Raw genomic sequence first — 13,289 nt, forward strand, 5'->3', positions numbered from 1 at the left:
CCCCTTAGCAATGCACAAGGCTCCGTACAAAGCCATCTCTGCCCCTCTGCCCAATGCCTTCCAGCCCCTTCCAGTGGTGAAGATGCCCTGCTGTGGTTCTTGTCTTTGCAGTTCCACAGGCGGGGGAGGAGGGTTTTGTATTGGCAAACGTTTCTGAAAAGACAAATAATTGCTCTGGAAAGAGAATTCTTTTCCCTTCCAAATATTCATATTTACTGGTTTAAATTGATGTCACTTTATTTGTTGGCTAGCGCTGTACAGTATTCCACTGAGCAGTAATTATTCCTTTGCTGTTGCAGGAGTTTGCCGAGAGAAGGGAACTAAATCTAAAAGAGTGAATCCATCTGGTACGTACGTTGAAGCTCTCTCTGAGGCCACTGACACTGAAATGCTAATGCTAGATTTTTATCTACTGGTATCACTTAGACATTGATATAATGGGAGCTAGTGCCCTGGGTTGCTGAATCAAAGGCTGAATTCCATTCCCTTACATGGCACTGGATGCCCTGCACAGTGGATTGATGACCTTGGCAGAGCACAGTGGTGAAATAGACCTTGCATTCCAGACCTGCCATCTGATTGTCAGACTCTAGTTGCCCCGGCCCCGCCCCCCCATCACGGGTAGGTGCTAAAGGTCTCAGCCAGAAGACTCAGTGACGTTCAGTGCCTGAAGCATTAAGGACTGACCTTGGCAGGCAGTAGTAATCCACCCCACCCCCGCTGCTGCTCAGTAGATAACATCTGGAAGTAGTCTGATGACTCAGTGCTAAGTGCCCCTGGGAAGAGCCCCTGAAGCCGGTGGGCGCTAATTAGTCTGCAGTCACCCTTTTCACATTAGGGTGTGGGTGAAGCTGGGACAAGCTCCAGGAACCCACTGAAGGCCGTCCTGCTTCGTTGGGGCTCTGACATCCCTCCTAGGCTTTGCTAGGCCTTTTTCTGGGGTGCTGGGCTCTGTCTCGCTACCTGGCTGCCAGCTAGGGTCCAGTTCAAGCAAACTCTTGTGGGGACACAGTGCTTCTACCTGCCTGATGACTAGTACTGCCACTGCTGCCCAGTCTTTCCTAACCAGATTGCCATCTGAAATATCCAGCTTGCATTTGTCGTAGTTTTCTGATCTTTGTAACATGGAGGGCCGGTCAGCCCCCTTGGGGACAACTCTGTGGCTCTCCAAGTTCTGCCTCCATTTGACCTGTGCTCGTTCTCCTTTTCCTGCTCTCCTGGCATTGAAATCTTTGGAGTCCCTACTATTGCTATAAAAGCTTTGCTGCAAAATATGGGCAGTAGTCTATCTTATCCCATAGTCCGGTTATACCTCCATGGGACACCCTGGGCATCTCACAGTTCACTTGGGGTCAACCCACTCACAGTTCTTGCCTCTTCTCTCCAGGAAGCATTAACCGAAGAAGCCACAGGGGGATCTGCCAGCCTCCTATGAAATAAAATGCTATGCGATACCAAACAGCTAACTGTCCAGATTTATTAGAAAAATCTGGCTGCCCTAGCTTTTTGACAGCTTTCTCTTTCCTCTGTGGTCCAGCGTGAAATAGACTCTCCAGGGTGCATTGTCATTGGGAGGAATTTGAAACTGCCATGTGTCATTGGTGCATGGCTGAAGAGAAGGCAACAAAAGGATTACCGCCATTTCCCCCCGAAAAAACTATTAGGGAAGGTTATTGATTATTTTCCAAATACCTTCCACCTTCACCAGAGGACATTATGATCATTAAAGACGTACTGTCATGTATCTTTTTAAAAATAGTTTTCTCTTTTTTGTTTTCTTAATAGCGACTGTGCCCAAGTCCCTCTTTACAGCCCAAAGGTGATGTTCTTGCTTTGCCCATAGAATTTCTGGCAAATGGACTCAAATTGCTACTGCTTCTGTCAGCTGGTGCCTGGGTTTACGTCAAGGTCTTTAGGAAGGCCAGACAAGTTCAATTACACAAACCGTTGTCGACTGCTACCAACACGCTGCCCCTCTCTCCTGTACTTCTTTTTCTACCCCTGCCTCCCGCCGCTTTCCATATAGACTCGGAGGTATCATTTTTCTTTCAGAACTCCAGGTTTTTGGTTAAAAATTATGCTACATGTACATGTTAGCAAACTTTTTGGTGACATCTGAAATCGGGTGGCATTTGATCTATACAGTAACCAGATCTCCATCATACGTAGATTATCCACAGCATATCTACTTTAAACGTCCTTAATGACATGTATTGTGCTTAAGCCCTCAAACCAATTCATGGGGTTAAGAGGGAACCGTTGTAGCATTTCTGCCTCGTACATGTAGTGAATGTTGGTGTTTGCTCCTTTAGCTGTGGCTCCTGGACTAACCTTCGCTGTTGTCATGGACCACCTGGACTTCTGGGCTGCTCTTTTGTGTCGACGGGAGAGGGGATGTTTTGTTTCCTCTTGTTCTGCATTTGTTTCAACACCATGAGCATCAGAGATCTATTAACTAAGAAAACTGTGGCTCTGTTCTCCTGCCAGACTTCGGATTTCTCAGTGCCCAGGTGAGAAACAGAATCCTATCTGGAGTAGTCATTTGCTGCAAGCTCAGAGCACATGGAGGGCCCAGGAACATACACTGCACCTGTTTTTTTTTTTTTGGAGTTGAAAGGCTTCCATGAGGCTCCTCCCGTCTTCTGGCCACACTGAAGTAGTATTTTGAGAAGTGAGGTTTTCCTTTTTTTTTCCTCTCTCTTGAGATCTGAGATCACTGTTTGTTTGTTAGTTTGTTTAGGCTCTTTAGCTCATATATGGGGTATGTAAGCCTTGATATCGGCTGTTCTGAAGCATCGTGTGGAGTAGTATGCTTCAGTTGGTACGTTTGTTACTTTAAGAAATCAGCGAATGGTTTGTGGTGCCTTTTAAGATTTGTTTAACACATATTTATCGAGTACCTCTTATGGGCTACGTGCTATGCTGGGTGCCAGGAATGCACAGATGAGAAGGGCGCAGTCCCTACTCTCAGGTTGTCTCATAGTCTAGTGGGAGAGAAAGACATGCATCAGCAAATGGCTGTAGCACTCTGAGTGGGGTAGAAAATTCCTGGTCAAGGCGCTGGCATGAGCAGAGGTTGACAGCAGGGAAATACACGGGTTGTTCGCCGAGCCACAAGTAATCTAGCATAGTGGAATGAGGTGTGGATGTTGTAGGAAGCTACTGGAGAAAAGACTGGAAGGTAAGGTAGATTTGGGTCAGATTTTGAAGAGCTGAGATTTTTAGCGTTCAGAACATGTTAGAATCCCTTGAACTCAAGATGTTGGATCAAAGTGACGATTTGGTCGACATTCGTAGAACTTTTGTTTAGTTTAGCAGGAGGTGGAAGAGAAAGCTATTAACGCTGAAAAACTGGTCCTAGGCCCTAGGGACCATGTGAGTCAGAGGTTAGAGCATCCAGTATGGCTTGGAGCTACAGCTCTGCATCAGTCAGAGATGTATGTGATATATCTTTAGTTTAGGGAGGGGAGAGAAGATTTGGTCTTGGAAGAAGGATTGGGAAGGAAGGATAGTAGAGCTGGATACTTTTGCACCTACTCCCCAGTCAGAAATTTATAGTTTGATTTCATTATCATCTTGAAATATTGTCATGTCCCAGAACATATGGAAGTCCATACTTAAAAGTCAGTGTGAACACCTCACATCCAGTTCAGATATAAAGGACCAATTTGGTTCACTTATGTGATTCCAGTTCACAAGCAGCCATGACATGATCAAATGACTAGGCTTGCAAGAGCAGCCAAAGATGGAGCCATTTAGGAATGCATTGGGCATATGATGGGAGCTGTTGTTGACAGTACACCCTGATCCAGGCATATATAACTTACTCTGTGGTCCAAAGCTACAAGTACTATCCCTGTTCCCAACACACCATCTTCCAAATGGGTGCCATGTTATAACAGGCAGTATGGTTGGATTGATGTGGCAGTACACATAGAAACACAGCTTTCACTAGAGGCTTCTCTCTCCTGATGTTTTGGATGAGTTGGATATTTTGGGTGAGTCTCCTGACTCTTCTGGATGATGAAATGGGCTTCACCATAAGCCATCATTCATCTTGCTTCATCTCTGTGTTACTTTGCTGTGAGATGCACAGGCCTTTCCTAGGCTGCTCTGCGTTATTCACTATTGGAGTGTAAGAGGTATTGCTCCTTTACAGAAGCACAGTACAAATTCCTCTAAACGTGAGCAGAGAAACTCTCTGAGGAAGAAATATCTCTAGAACGAGGTATCAGGGTCCACTTGGGCAGGTGTCCTATTGTGACGGAGATGCTCCTAGGGAGCCCTTTTCTCCTCAGCCCTTGGAGAAACATGTACTTTCATGATGATTTTATAATACAATCTCCAAGTCCTTCTGACGACTTATTTTAAGTATCCCTGATTACTTAGAATCAAAACGCTTCATTCATCCATATCTACTGTTTTTATCATTGCTTCTTTTGGAATTATGATCCTGGAGATAAAAGTCCTACAAATATCTGGAGTCAGTGTTCAATCTAGAGGGACCTGTCTTAAAGGTCTCATGGTAATTGAGTTTCTCTATTAAAAACAACGTAGGCTAGACCCTCTTTTCTTCGTTAGGAATTCTAAGCACTGGAGAGGAAATTCACATACAACCCTGCTGCTACCAGTATCTTGTTCCTTATACTGGATCCCCACTAGAGTATGCACATATAGAATGGTTTAAAATTATTTTTATCAAGGTAATAGTACAAATATTCTTTTAAAACATCAGGCTTTTAACAGCACAGACAACAAAAACAGGCCAGTGCTGCTCCCTCTTAAGCCTGCTCCTTTGGAGCAACCACCTTTTAACCATTTTAGTTATTGCCTGTGGTATTTACCTTCATATTTTACATGTTTTTACTGCTATTCCTTGATTCATTATTTTAGATGTTGCTTGTTGATTTCCTGTAATGGTAGATGAGAATCTAGCTGTCTCGTAGTCATGCTTGGCTAGTATATGCTGCAAACAAACCGCTCCTAATTACTGGTGGCTTGATACAACAAAAGTTTTATTTCTTGCTCCTGCTACGTGTTCACCCTAGGTGGTTAGCGAACCTCTGGCTTACGCTGGTCCTCTAGGCTGATGGAGTCTCCATCACAACACCTGATTCCATGATCTCTGCAAATAACAGGGTGACTACATACTGGCTCTCAAAGCTTCTGCCCAGTTATGTCACAAGTCAGTTTCCCTCATGTTTTATTGATTGAAGGAAACCATAGGGCCACAGTTAATTTTAAAGAAGGCCAGAAAGGGCAGTCCTACCACATGCCTGGAAGGAGATGCCCTGGAATATTTGTGAACAGAATCCCTCCATCTTCCCTCCCCTATTGCCCTAATATAAGTGAATTGCATATTTCTTCAAAATATGTTTTGGTTTACTCACTTGTTCTGTTGAGGCACATGCTCTAGTAGGTTCCTAAGTAAAGGCGTATGGGAAGTGTATTAGTCAGCTTTTTACTGACTAATGGTTATGCTGTGGTGGTAAATTATTCTAAAACCTCAATGGTTTACACAACAAGTTCTTTCTTACTCATGTCTTCTGTTCTTCATGGGTCAGCCACAGCTCTCTCTCGGTATTTTTCATTCTTGGACCCAGGCTGAGGAAGAAACCCCTTTCTGGGAAAAGCAGTTCTCACAGCAAAAGAAAAGGAGCACTGACAAAACCAGTGATGACTCTCAGTGCTGCTGCTCAGAATTGGCACGTGTCACTTCTGTTCACATTTCATTGGCCAAAGCAAATCTTATGGCCAAGCCAGGTGTCAGTGAGCATGGAAATGCAACTCTCCTAAAGGCAAAATTATATAACTCATCATGTGAAGTAGATAGTTTAGCTACATATAAAATTATAGGTTGATTTTTTTCTCCCAGAATTTTAAAGACATTGTCTCCTAGTTTTCAATGTTGTTACTTAAAAGTCTGCTGCCAGTCTGTCTCCTAATCTTCTGTATAGGATTTTTTTTTCTTATACAGCTCTAGAAGCTTTTAGGATTTTCTTTTAACCCATATTATTCAGAAATTTTATGATGATGTGAGTTGGTGTAGATCTTTATGCATTCATCTTTTCTGGCCCTTCCTTTTGCCCTTTCAATGTGGAAATTCGTGTCCTTAGTATCTGAGAAATTTTCCTGTATTATTACTTTAATAATTTTCTTCCCTCTTTCTTCTTTCTGAAATTTCAATTATTTGGATGTTAGACCTCCGTGATTATTCCTCTCCTTTTCTTATCTTTTACTCTCTTGGTCTTTATTATGTTCTACTTTTGGAGAGATTTCCTTATTTTAATCTTCCTACTCTTTTTTTCATTTTGATTATCACATTTTCAATATCCATCAATGCCTTGTTTTCTATCTTTCTCATAGCGTCCTTTCATGGTTTGTGTGTGTGTGTGTATATATATATATATGAAATACATAAAAATACACATTTATATATATAAATATATATAAATACATATAAACTTTTCTTCTATTCTCTCATTTTAGAGGCTCTCCTTAAATGTCTTGTGATCCTTGGCTGTCAATTCGTATTTAAGAGTTGAGCCCTCAAAAGCGGAGTGCAAGTGTTGGATGGAAAGGCAGAGCTTGCCAACTAGTGGCTTGACTGTAGAGTGATTGGGCAGCGACTGCCCTTTTGTGGGAGGACATCCAAATGTCAGTATACAGGGGAATTTCCTCTAGCGACCTTTACTTATTCAAGGATAGAATCCTTTAGCCTGCCTGCACGTATTTTGGGATTGGGGGTAGGCTGGCTGGGTTCCTGCCATTCCATATGTAGACTTTCACTTGATCCCTCCATTTTCTGTCATGTGCCTCATCCCACCCTCTACTATACCCAGTGTTCCTAGTGCCCCGAGTGTGTCTGATCCAGTGTCTTCAGAGACTACAGCTTTTGTTTCCTGGGCACAGAAAGGGTGGATGGAACGGTTGCCTGGCTAGCTGCATGGGATGAAGGAAATGTGGGAACCTACTCCTTCACGTACATACTTTCAATTCCTGTTTTCCTGTATCTTACCCCTAACGTCTGTGGTACCTGGTATTTTTAAGTCCTAAGCCTTCCCAGAATTCTCTTGGGGCTAACTGGCTCACTTTTCTTTGGCATTTCCTTCACTCTTCTAAATTGACACACACTCCTCCACTGACTTCCCATCTTCAAAAAATGTGTTGACAGCTCTCATCCACTAAGGTCTCCTTTCCTATTTTCTTAGTTTGTGTGGACTTGTACACTTCTCTCTCTTCTCTTTTCTCTCTCTCTCATTGTTTTGTTTTAATTTCTTTACTGTTGTTTTAATGGGGCTTCGACAGAGAGAGAGAGAGAGAGAGAGAGAGAGAGAGAGAGATAATCACATGTGGTCAATCTGCCATGTTTAACGAGAAGTCAAGCTGTGGTTAAAATGTAGTTTTCTTGACCTCATGCTGAACTAAACATGGCCTTAAAATATACCCTTGATCTTCTAAATAAAAATAGCATTATACTTGGATAGGTGACATGCTTTCACTACCAGATTTCAAAGACAAACTTGAATTTTGATGGGAATTAAAATGTATTTAGTACTTTCTGACACTGAACATGGTAAATAAGTAAACAAATGAATCGATAAATAAAAAGAAAAGTTGCTATAATGTATAGTCTCAGTTTAACACTTCAGATCCCCTTTTTACCCTTATCTCCCCTGCTCTGGGCCCCTGGAAATAGACTTCTATGGACTGTATCACCCAGGCTTCCTTGACCCTTGGCCTCCAGTGGATTTGGCCAATGGGAGGTATCAGTGGGGGAGGGAGGAGGATTAGAGAGCTGGGAGGAAAGAGAGAGTCCTGGATATTTATTTCTCCAGCTCCCTCTCTGCCAGGTCACATTTGGCAATGATGGTGTTCCTCTATTTTGTGCCACACCTTCTGTTGGGTTGTCCCTTTCCAACAGCCTCAGTTTTTACCAGATTCTGTTCTCCTTCCCACTTCAGGACTAGGATGGTAACAGCTTTTCCCTGCTGCTGGTTCGGGCCTGCTGCCCAATCCCCTGGTCCCCTTTACCCTGCCCACACCTTCAGTTATACTTTGTGAATGTGTCCTCTGGTTGCTGCCAGGACCCTGGCTGACACAAATGCTATAGTAGAGCTATCTCATTATAGTCCAGGTACTTTTGGACAAAGTACTTCACTTGATGGGTCACAGTTTCTGTGTGTGAAAAAGTGCTGATGTGGCGAAAGGTGGTCTGGTCTCTTGCCTGAGAGCCCCTTCCAGTGCTGACATCTGCACTTCTGTATGATGCAGTGGTGGTCCATAGCCAGCTTGAGCTCCAGTTCTCTCTTCTGACTTTGTAGACCACTGTGGATAACCCTGAGTGGTAGATGATCACGAAACATTTTCTTTCTTCCTTTGTGAGGCAGTTTGCTGGAGTAAAAACAATACAGACTTTTGGAGTCAAACCAGGGTTCAAATTCAGGCTGTTACTTCCTTGTTGAATGACCTTGTGTACATTACTAAATGTCTCTAAGTCTTGGGTTCTTCATCTTAAGGTGAGGGTGTATGATGAACCCTGTTGGTTACCTGTCCAATAGCCATTTTCTTCTTCTCTGTTATAAGAATGCTGGTTTCCATAAGGTATGGAGTGGAACTTTTAGTTGGGTGTTGTGATACTTGCAGCTTGTGGTAGACACTACTAGTGTTTACTAACATCTGTTTCTTCCCTTCTGGGGGTGTGAAAGACTAACTTCCAAGTCCTCTTGTAGTTAGGTGGGATTGTGTGAGTACCTTCCCTGCTTAATTAAGGCCTTGCTGCCATTTCAATATCTTCTTTACCTTGTATTCAGAAATGTCCTTTGAAATCCACATACTTAATGTCTATGAGGGAAAACGACCTGTGTCACTTCTCGGCTGAAGCAGAGAAGAGCACGTGTGCCATCTCTGTGTGCTCTCTTCTCCCTGCTGTGGCAGCTGGCGGCACTATTGTGGTAGAGCCTTCATCAGTCAGAGTCCCTAAGTGACCATGAAGAGCATAGAGCCTCATCAACTTGCAATGAACATGTAGCATTAGTGAGAACGAACTGTTGTAATGTTAAGCCAGTGGAGTTTTGAGGTTAATTTGTCAGTTAACGGACAGCTGAAAGCCTCCCTATGGGCATAGGACATTATCTTCCTTGAAGGGTTGTATGAATTAGACTTTCTGGATTTGGTTCCTAGCTCTGTTATTTATTAACTTCTGTGACCTTGGTCAAGTTACTTAAACTTTCTGTGCCTTGGTTTCCTCATCTGTAGCACAAGGTTAAGAATAGCTCCTCCCGTGTGGAGTTGGTGTGAGTATTGAAGAAATTAATATACATGGAGGACTTAGAACAGGGCCTGGCAGGCAGTACGTGCTATGTAGTGTTTGCTGTCAGAAAGTATATATTTCAGAGTGTCCAGCACAGCATGTGGCCCTCATCAACAACTGTCGCTGGTACCTTTATTGCTGTTGTAAGCATTAGAATGATCCATGTAAAGTCTTGGCACATAGTGGCCATTTTAATATGCAGTCCCTGTTATTTGGCGATTGTGCTTTTGCGCTTACATTTTTTTTTTAAAATTATTTATTTATTTATTATTTTTGGCTGTGTTGGGTCTTCGTTTCTGTGCGAGGCCTTTCTCTAGTTGCGGCGAGCGGGGGCCACTCTTCATCGCGGTGCGCGGGCCTCTCACTATCGCGGCCTCTCTTGTTGCGGAGCACAGGCTCCAGACGCGCAGGCTCAGCAGTTGTGGCTCACGGGCCTAGTTGCTTGGCGGCACGTGGGATCTTCCTGGACCGGGGCACGAACCCGTGTCCCCTGCATCGGCAGGCGGACTCTCAACCACTGCGCCACCAGGGAAGCCCCCTTGTGCTTACATTTGAATATATGCTCCTCATCTGTTAGGTCTCTTAGAATGAGATAAGCATTGCTCTCTAAGACTTCCTTTACAACATAGGAGTCATTAAGTGTGTGGGTTTCAAAGGACATTTCCGAATACAAAGTAAAGAAGATACTGAAATGGCAGCAAGGCCTTAATTATGCGGGGAAGGCACTCATCAGAAGTGGCACTATCCGTAAGGTTGAAGGCAAAGCGACCCACAGAGAATCTACACTCATGAGAATCTGCTCTTGGATAACGAACATTTGACTGCATTTGTCACTTCCAGTCCTTAAACACTGTCTGTCCATGCTCTTTGTTTTGCAGATGAGGGAACTTACGCCCCCGGAGAGGGGGAGGGTCTGGTCTGGAAAAACAGAGTCTGTCAATAGCATAGGCAGGACTAGAGCCCAGGTTTCTTAACTCCGAGTTCACTGGTAGGTAGAAAAAGCCAGGTTTGATCTTTTAACATGTGTGCCATTTGGAAACTAACGCTGAGCAGGCAAAACTCTGGACTTGATGAGAAAATTAAAATAAGGCTGCTTTCTAGTCTGCGCTTTGCACAGCTCCTCATCTGTTTTGTTGGTGCTGGATAGCCCATGCCTTTGACTACATCAGAAGAAGCTTAATATTCTATCTTAATGTGTCGTCATTGGCTGTAAGAGTGTCCTGTCCATTCTGGCTTTTGGGTGGCCTGCCCAGAATCACCACGGGCTTTGCTTCTTAGCCAACTAGAGGAAGGCAGAAATGAAAGCGGCCTGCCAGTGTGTTTTCTTTGTGTGCCTCTCCTTGGACACAAACACAGGAGGGGGGTTTCTGTGGGGCAGCTAGTCTCCCCCCCATTTCGGATTTTGCTGAAGCTGGTAGTTGAACTCTTTGAGGAAGTCTGGGTTTTCTCTGTCTCGGGAAACTGCTGATAACATCAGAGCCAGAAAGAGGTGAGTAAAATGGGCAAGAAAGAAAATTCATAAAAGTCACGCCAAGACTCAGATTTATAACCCCACCCAGTTCTCCCCCAGCAGTCCTTTCAGCTGTGACTTGCTTCCCAGGAAGCAGAAAACAATAGTCTACTGATTGAATTTCAGGCTAAACTTCAGGCAATTAAAAGTAAGGGAAGTAAAACCTAGTTACATTTAGAATCAAAGTCCAGATATCTCCATTGGGAGGCATAGTCTGTGTGTATACTTTGCAAGGTGGGCCTAGTTCTGAAGCCAAACTTGGAAGTGCATTCGTTTCGGTAATTGATCTCTCGCTCCAAGTTTCTAGCTTGTCTTTTTGGAGTTAATCACTTCCAGGAAAGTGCAAAGGTCTTATAAGTGAAGAGAAGGAAAAGCATATTAATTGTAACTGGACTAGGTCCATATCATGAGAACTGGAAAAACCTGAGATCTTGGGATAAAGGGAAAGCCACTGGACAGCTAGATTTTAAGGTAGGGAACGTGGGGTAAAGACTCCCTTGTTACTTCATGATCCCGCCTGCCACCCCAGGAGAATTTAACTGTCTATTTTGCTTAGCTTCCCAGAGTAGGTGCCATATTATTTAGAAAAGTATACTCATTTATCTGAAGTTCTCTAAACGCATAACAACTGCCACTTGTAAGTCATTTTTATCTTTCTCTGGTAGCCCTTTCTCTTATTCTTCTCTCTAGCACTCATTCCTTTGGTCAACGAATATATACCAGAGGGCTAGGGGTCGACTATGTATTGCCATGCAATAAACCAACCTCAAAACTTAGTGGCTCGATGCAACAACCATTTTACAATATTCCATAATTCAGGAATTCATTCAGGGCTTAGCTGGGTGATTCTTGTCATTGACAGAGATCACTCAACGGTATTTAGCTGGAAGATGGGCTGGTCTCGTGAGCCCATCACCACAGCTTTGCTCATGTCTGGTGCCTTGGCGGATGGCTGGAAGGCTAGGCTCAGCTGGCCCTGTCAGCCAGAGCACCTACGCCCAGCGTGGGGTGTCAGTGCGATTGGTGTTCTTTTTCTTTTCTTCAAAGTACTAAATTCATTAACTTGAGATGTCGGGTTTTCTTTCATTAATAGTAATCTTTTATTTATTTATTTATTTTTATATTTATTTTTGGCTGTGTTGGGTCTTCGTTTCTGTGCGAGGGCTTTCTCTAGTTGCGGCGAGCGGGGGCCACTCTTCATCGTGGTGTGTGGGCCTCTTCACTATCGCAGCCTCTCCTGTTGCGGAGCGCAGGCTCCAGACGCGCAGGCTCAGTAGTTGTGGCTCACGGGCCTAGTTGCTCCGTGGCATGTGGGATCTTCCCAGACCAGGGCTCAAACCCGTGTCCCCTGCATTAGCAGGCAGATTCTCAACCACTGCACCCCCAGGGAAGCCCAACGATTGGTGTTCTTATGTGGAAACTCTGGGCTCTAAGAGCTAGTGTTCTAGTGCTCCAGGTGGAAGATTCATGGCTTTTTATGACCCAGCCTCTGATGTCCCAGAAAGTCATTTCCACTGCATTCTCTTGGCCAAGTAAGACAGTAAGGGCCAACCCAGATTCAAGGGGAGGTGATTACATTCCACTTCTCAGTGAAAGAAATAGCAATGACTTGGCAGATGTCTTTAACACCACAGACAGAGCTGCTCTCCTTGAGAAGATTGTACGCCATTGGAGCAGGGAGCAAACTGGTCAACAAACAATCCAGGCCACCTTGAAGAAATGACTAGAAAGCCTGTTGAGTTGTACAGGACTGCTGTTTCATAACTAAGCGGCAGAGAGCGTAGGGTTGTTCCCCTGTGTTCTCCTGGAGAGTTCCTGTGACGCCCCCTACCCCTTGCTCAGTGTTCCATATTGCACCAGAAAAACCAGCCAACTCTGCTGGCTAGCACATGCTCACAGGGCATGGTGCACAGCCTCGTGTCCACCGCAGCGGCCTCCATCATTCTGATCGGCTAAAATCCAATTGTTTGGCTGAGATGAGGGTTTGCTAAGTGGTTACTAATTATTAGGCTTGTTCAGTCAGAATACTGGCATTGCTGTTCCATCCACTGGGACAGTTCCCCCTCTTCTTTATTTTGCTAACTTCGACTTATTCTTCAGAATTCAGCGTGAGGAGCCCCTCCTTCCTGGAAAACTTTTCTTGACCGTCCTTATCCCAGTTGGATTTAGATGTCTTCCTCTGAACTCCCTTAGCCACCCCTACCCCTGGCTTATCTCCATCATTATTATACTTATCATATTTTACTGTAATCTTTGATTTTCCAACTGCCTTCCCGCTCCCAGATACATGTCTCTCCCGACATACACGGCTCTCCCAGGTGAAGGCAGATATTGAAAGAATCATTCCAAATGCACTGAGTGTCCCCAAAATGCCCAACTCTGAGCCACACAGGTGGTGATAGGGACTGTGTCATTGTCCCTGGTGTTGCCATGATGCCTAGTATATAATAGCACCTCCATGAATGT

The 13,289-nt window shown here is 44.2% G+C and overlaps 1 long non-coding RNA gene across 1 annotated transcript in view; it reads left to right on the top strand.

Moving 5' to 3' along the window:
- The window catches only part of LOC116747334, a 115,942-nt gene that overhangs the window by 16,342 nt on the left and 86,311 nt on the right, over positions 1-13,289 (top strand). The window contains exons 2-3 of the long non-coding RNA XR_004347989.1: positions 300-347; positions 2,313-2,510. This is a non-coding gene — a long non-coding RNA (uncharacterized LOC116747334). The remainder of the gene's footprint in view (positions 1-299; positions 348-2,312; positions 2,511-13,289) is intronic.

Source organism: Phocoena sinus, chromosome X, assembly GCF_008692025.1.
Source record: "Phocoena sinus isolate mPhoSin1 chromosome X, mPhoSin1.pri, whole genome shotgun sequence".
In the NCBI taxonomy this organism is placed as follows: Eukaryota; Metazoa; Chordata; class Mammalia; order Artiodactyla; family Phocoenidae; genus Phocoena; species Phocoena sinus.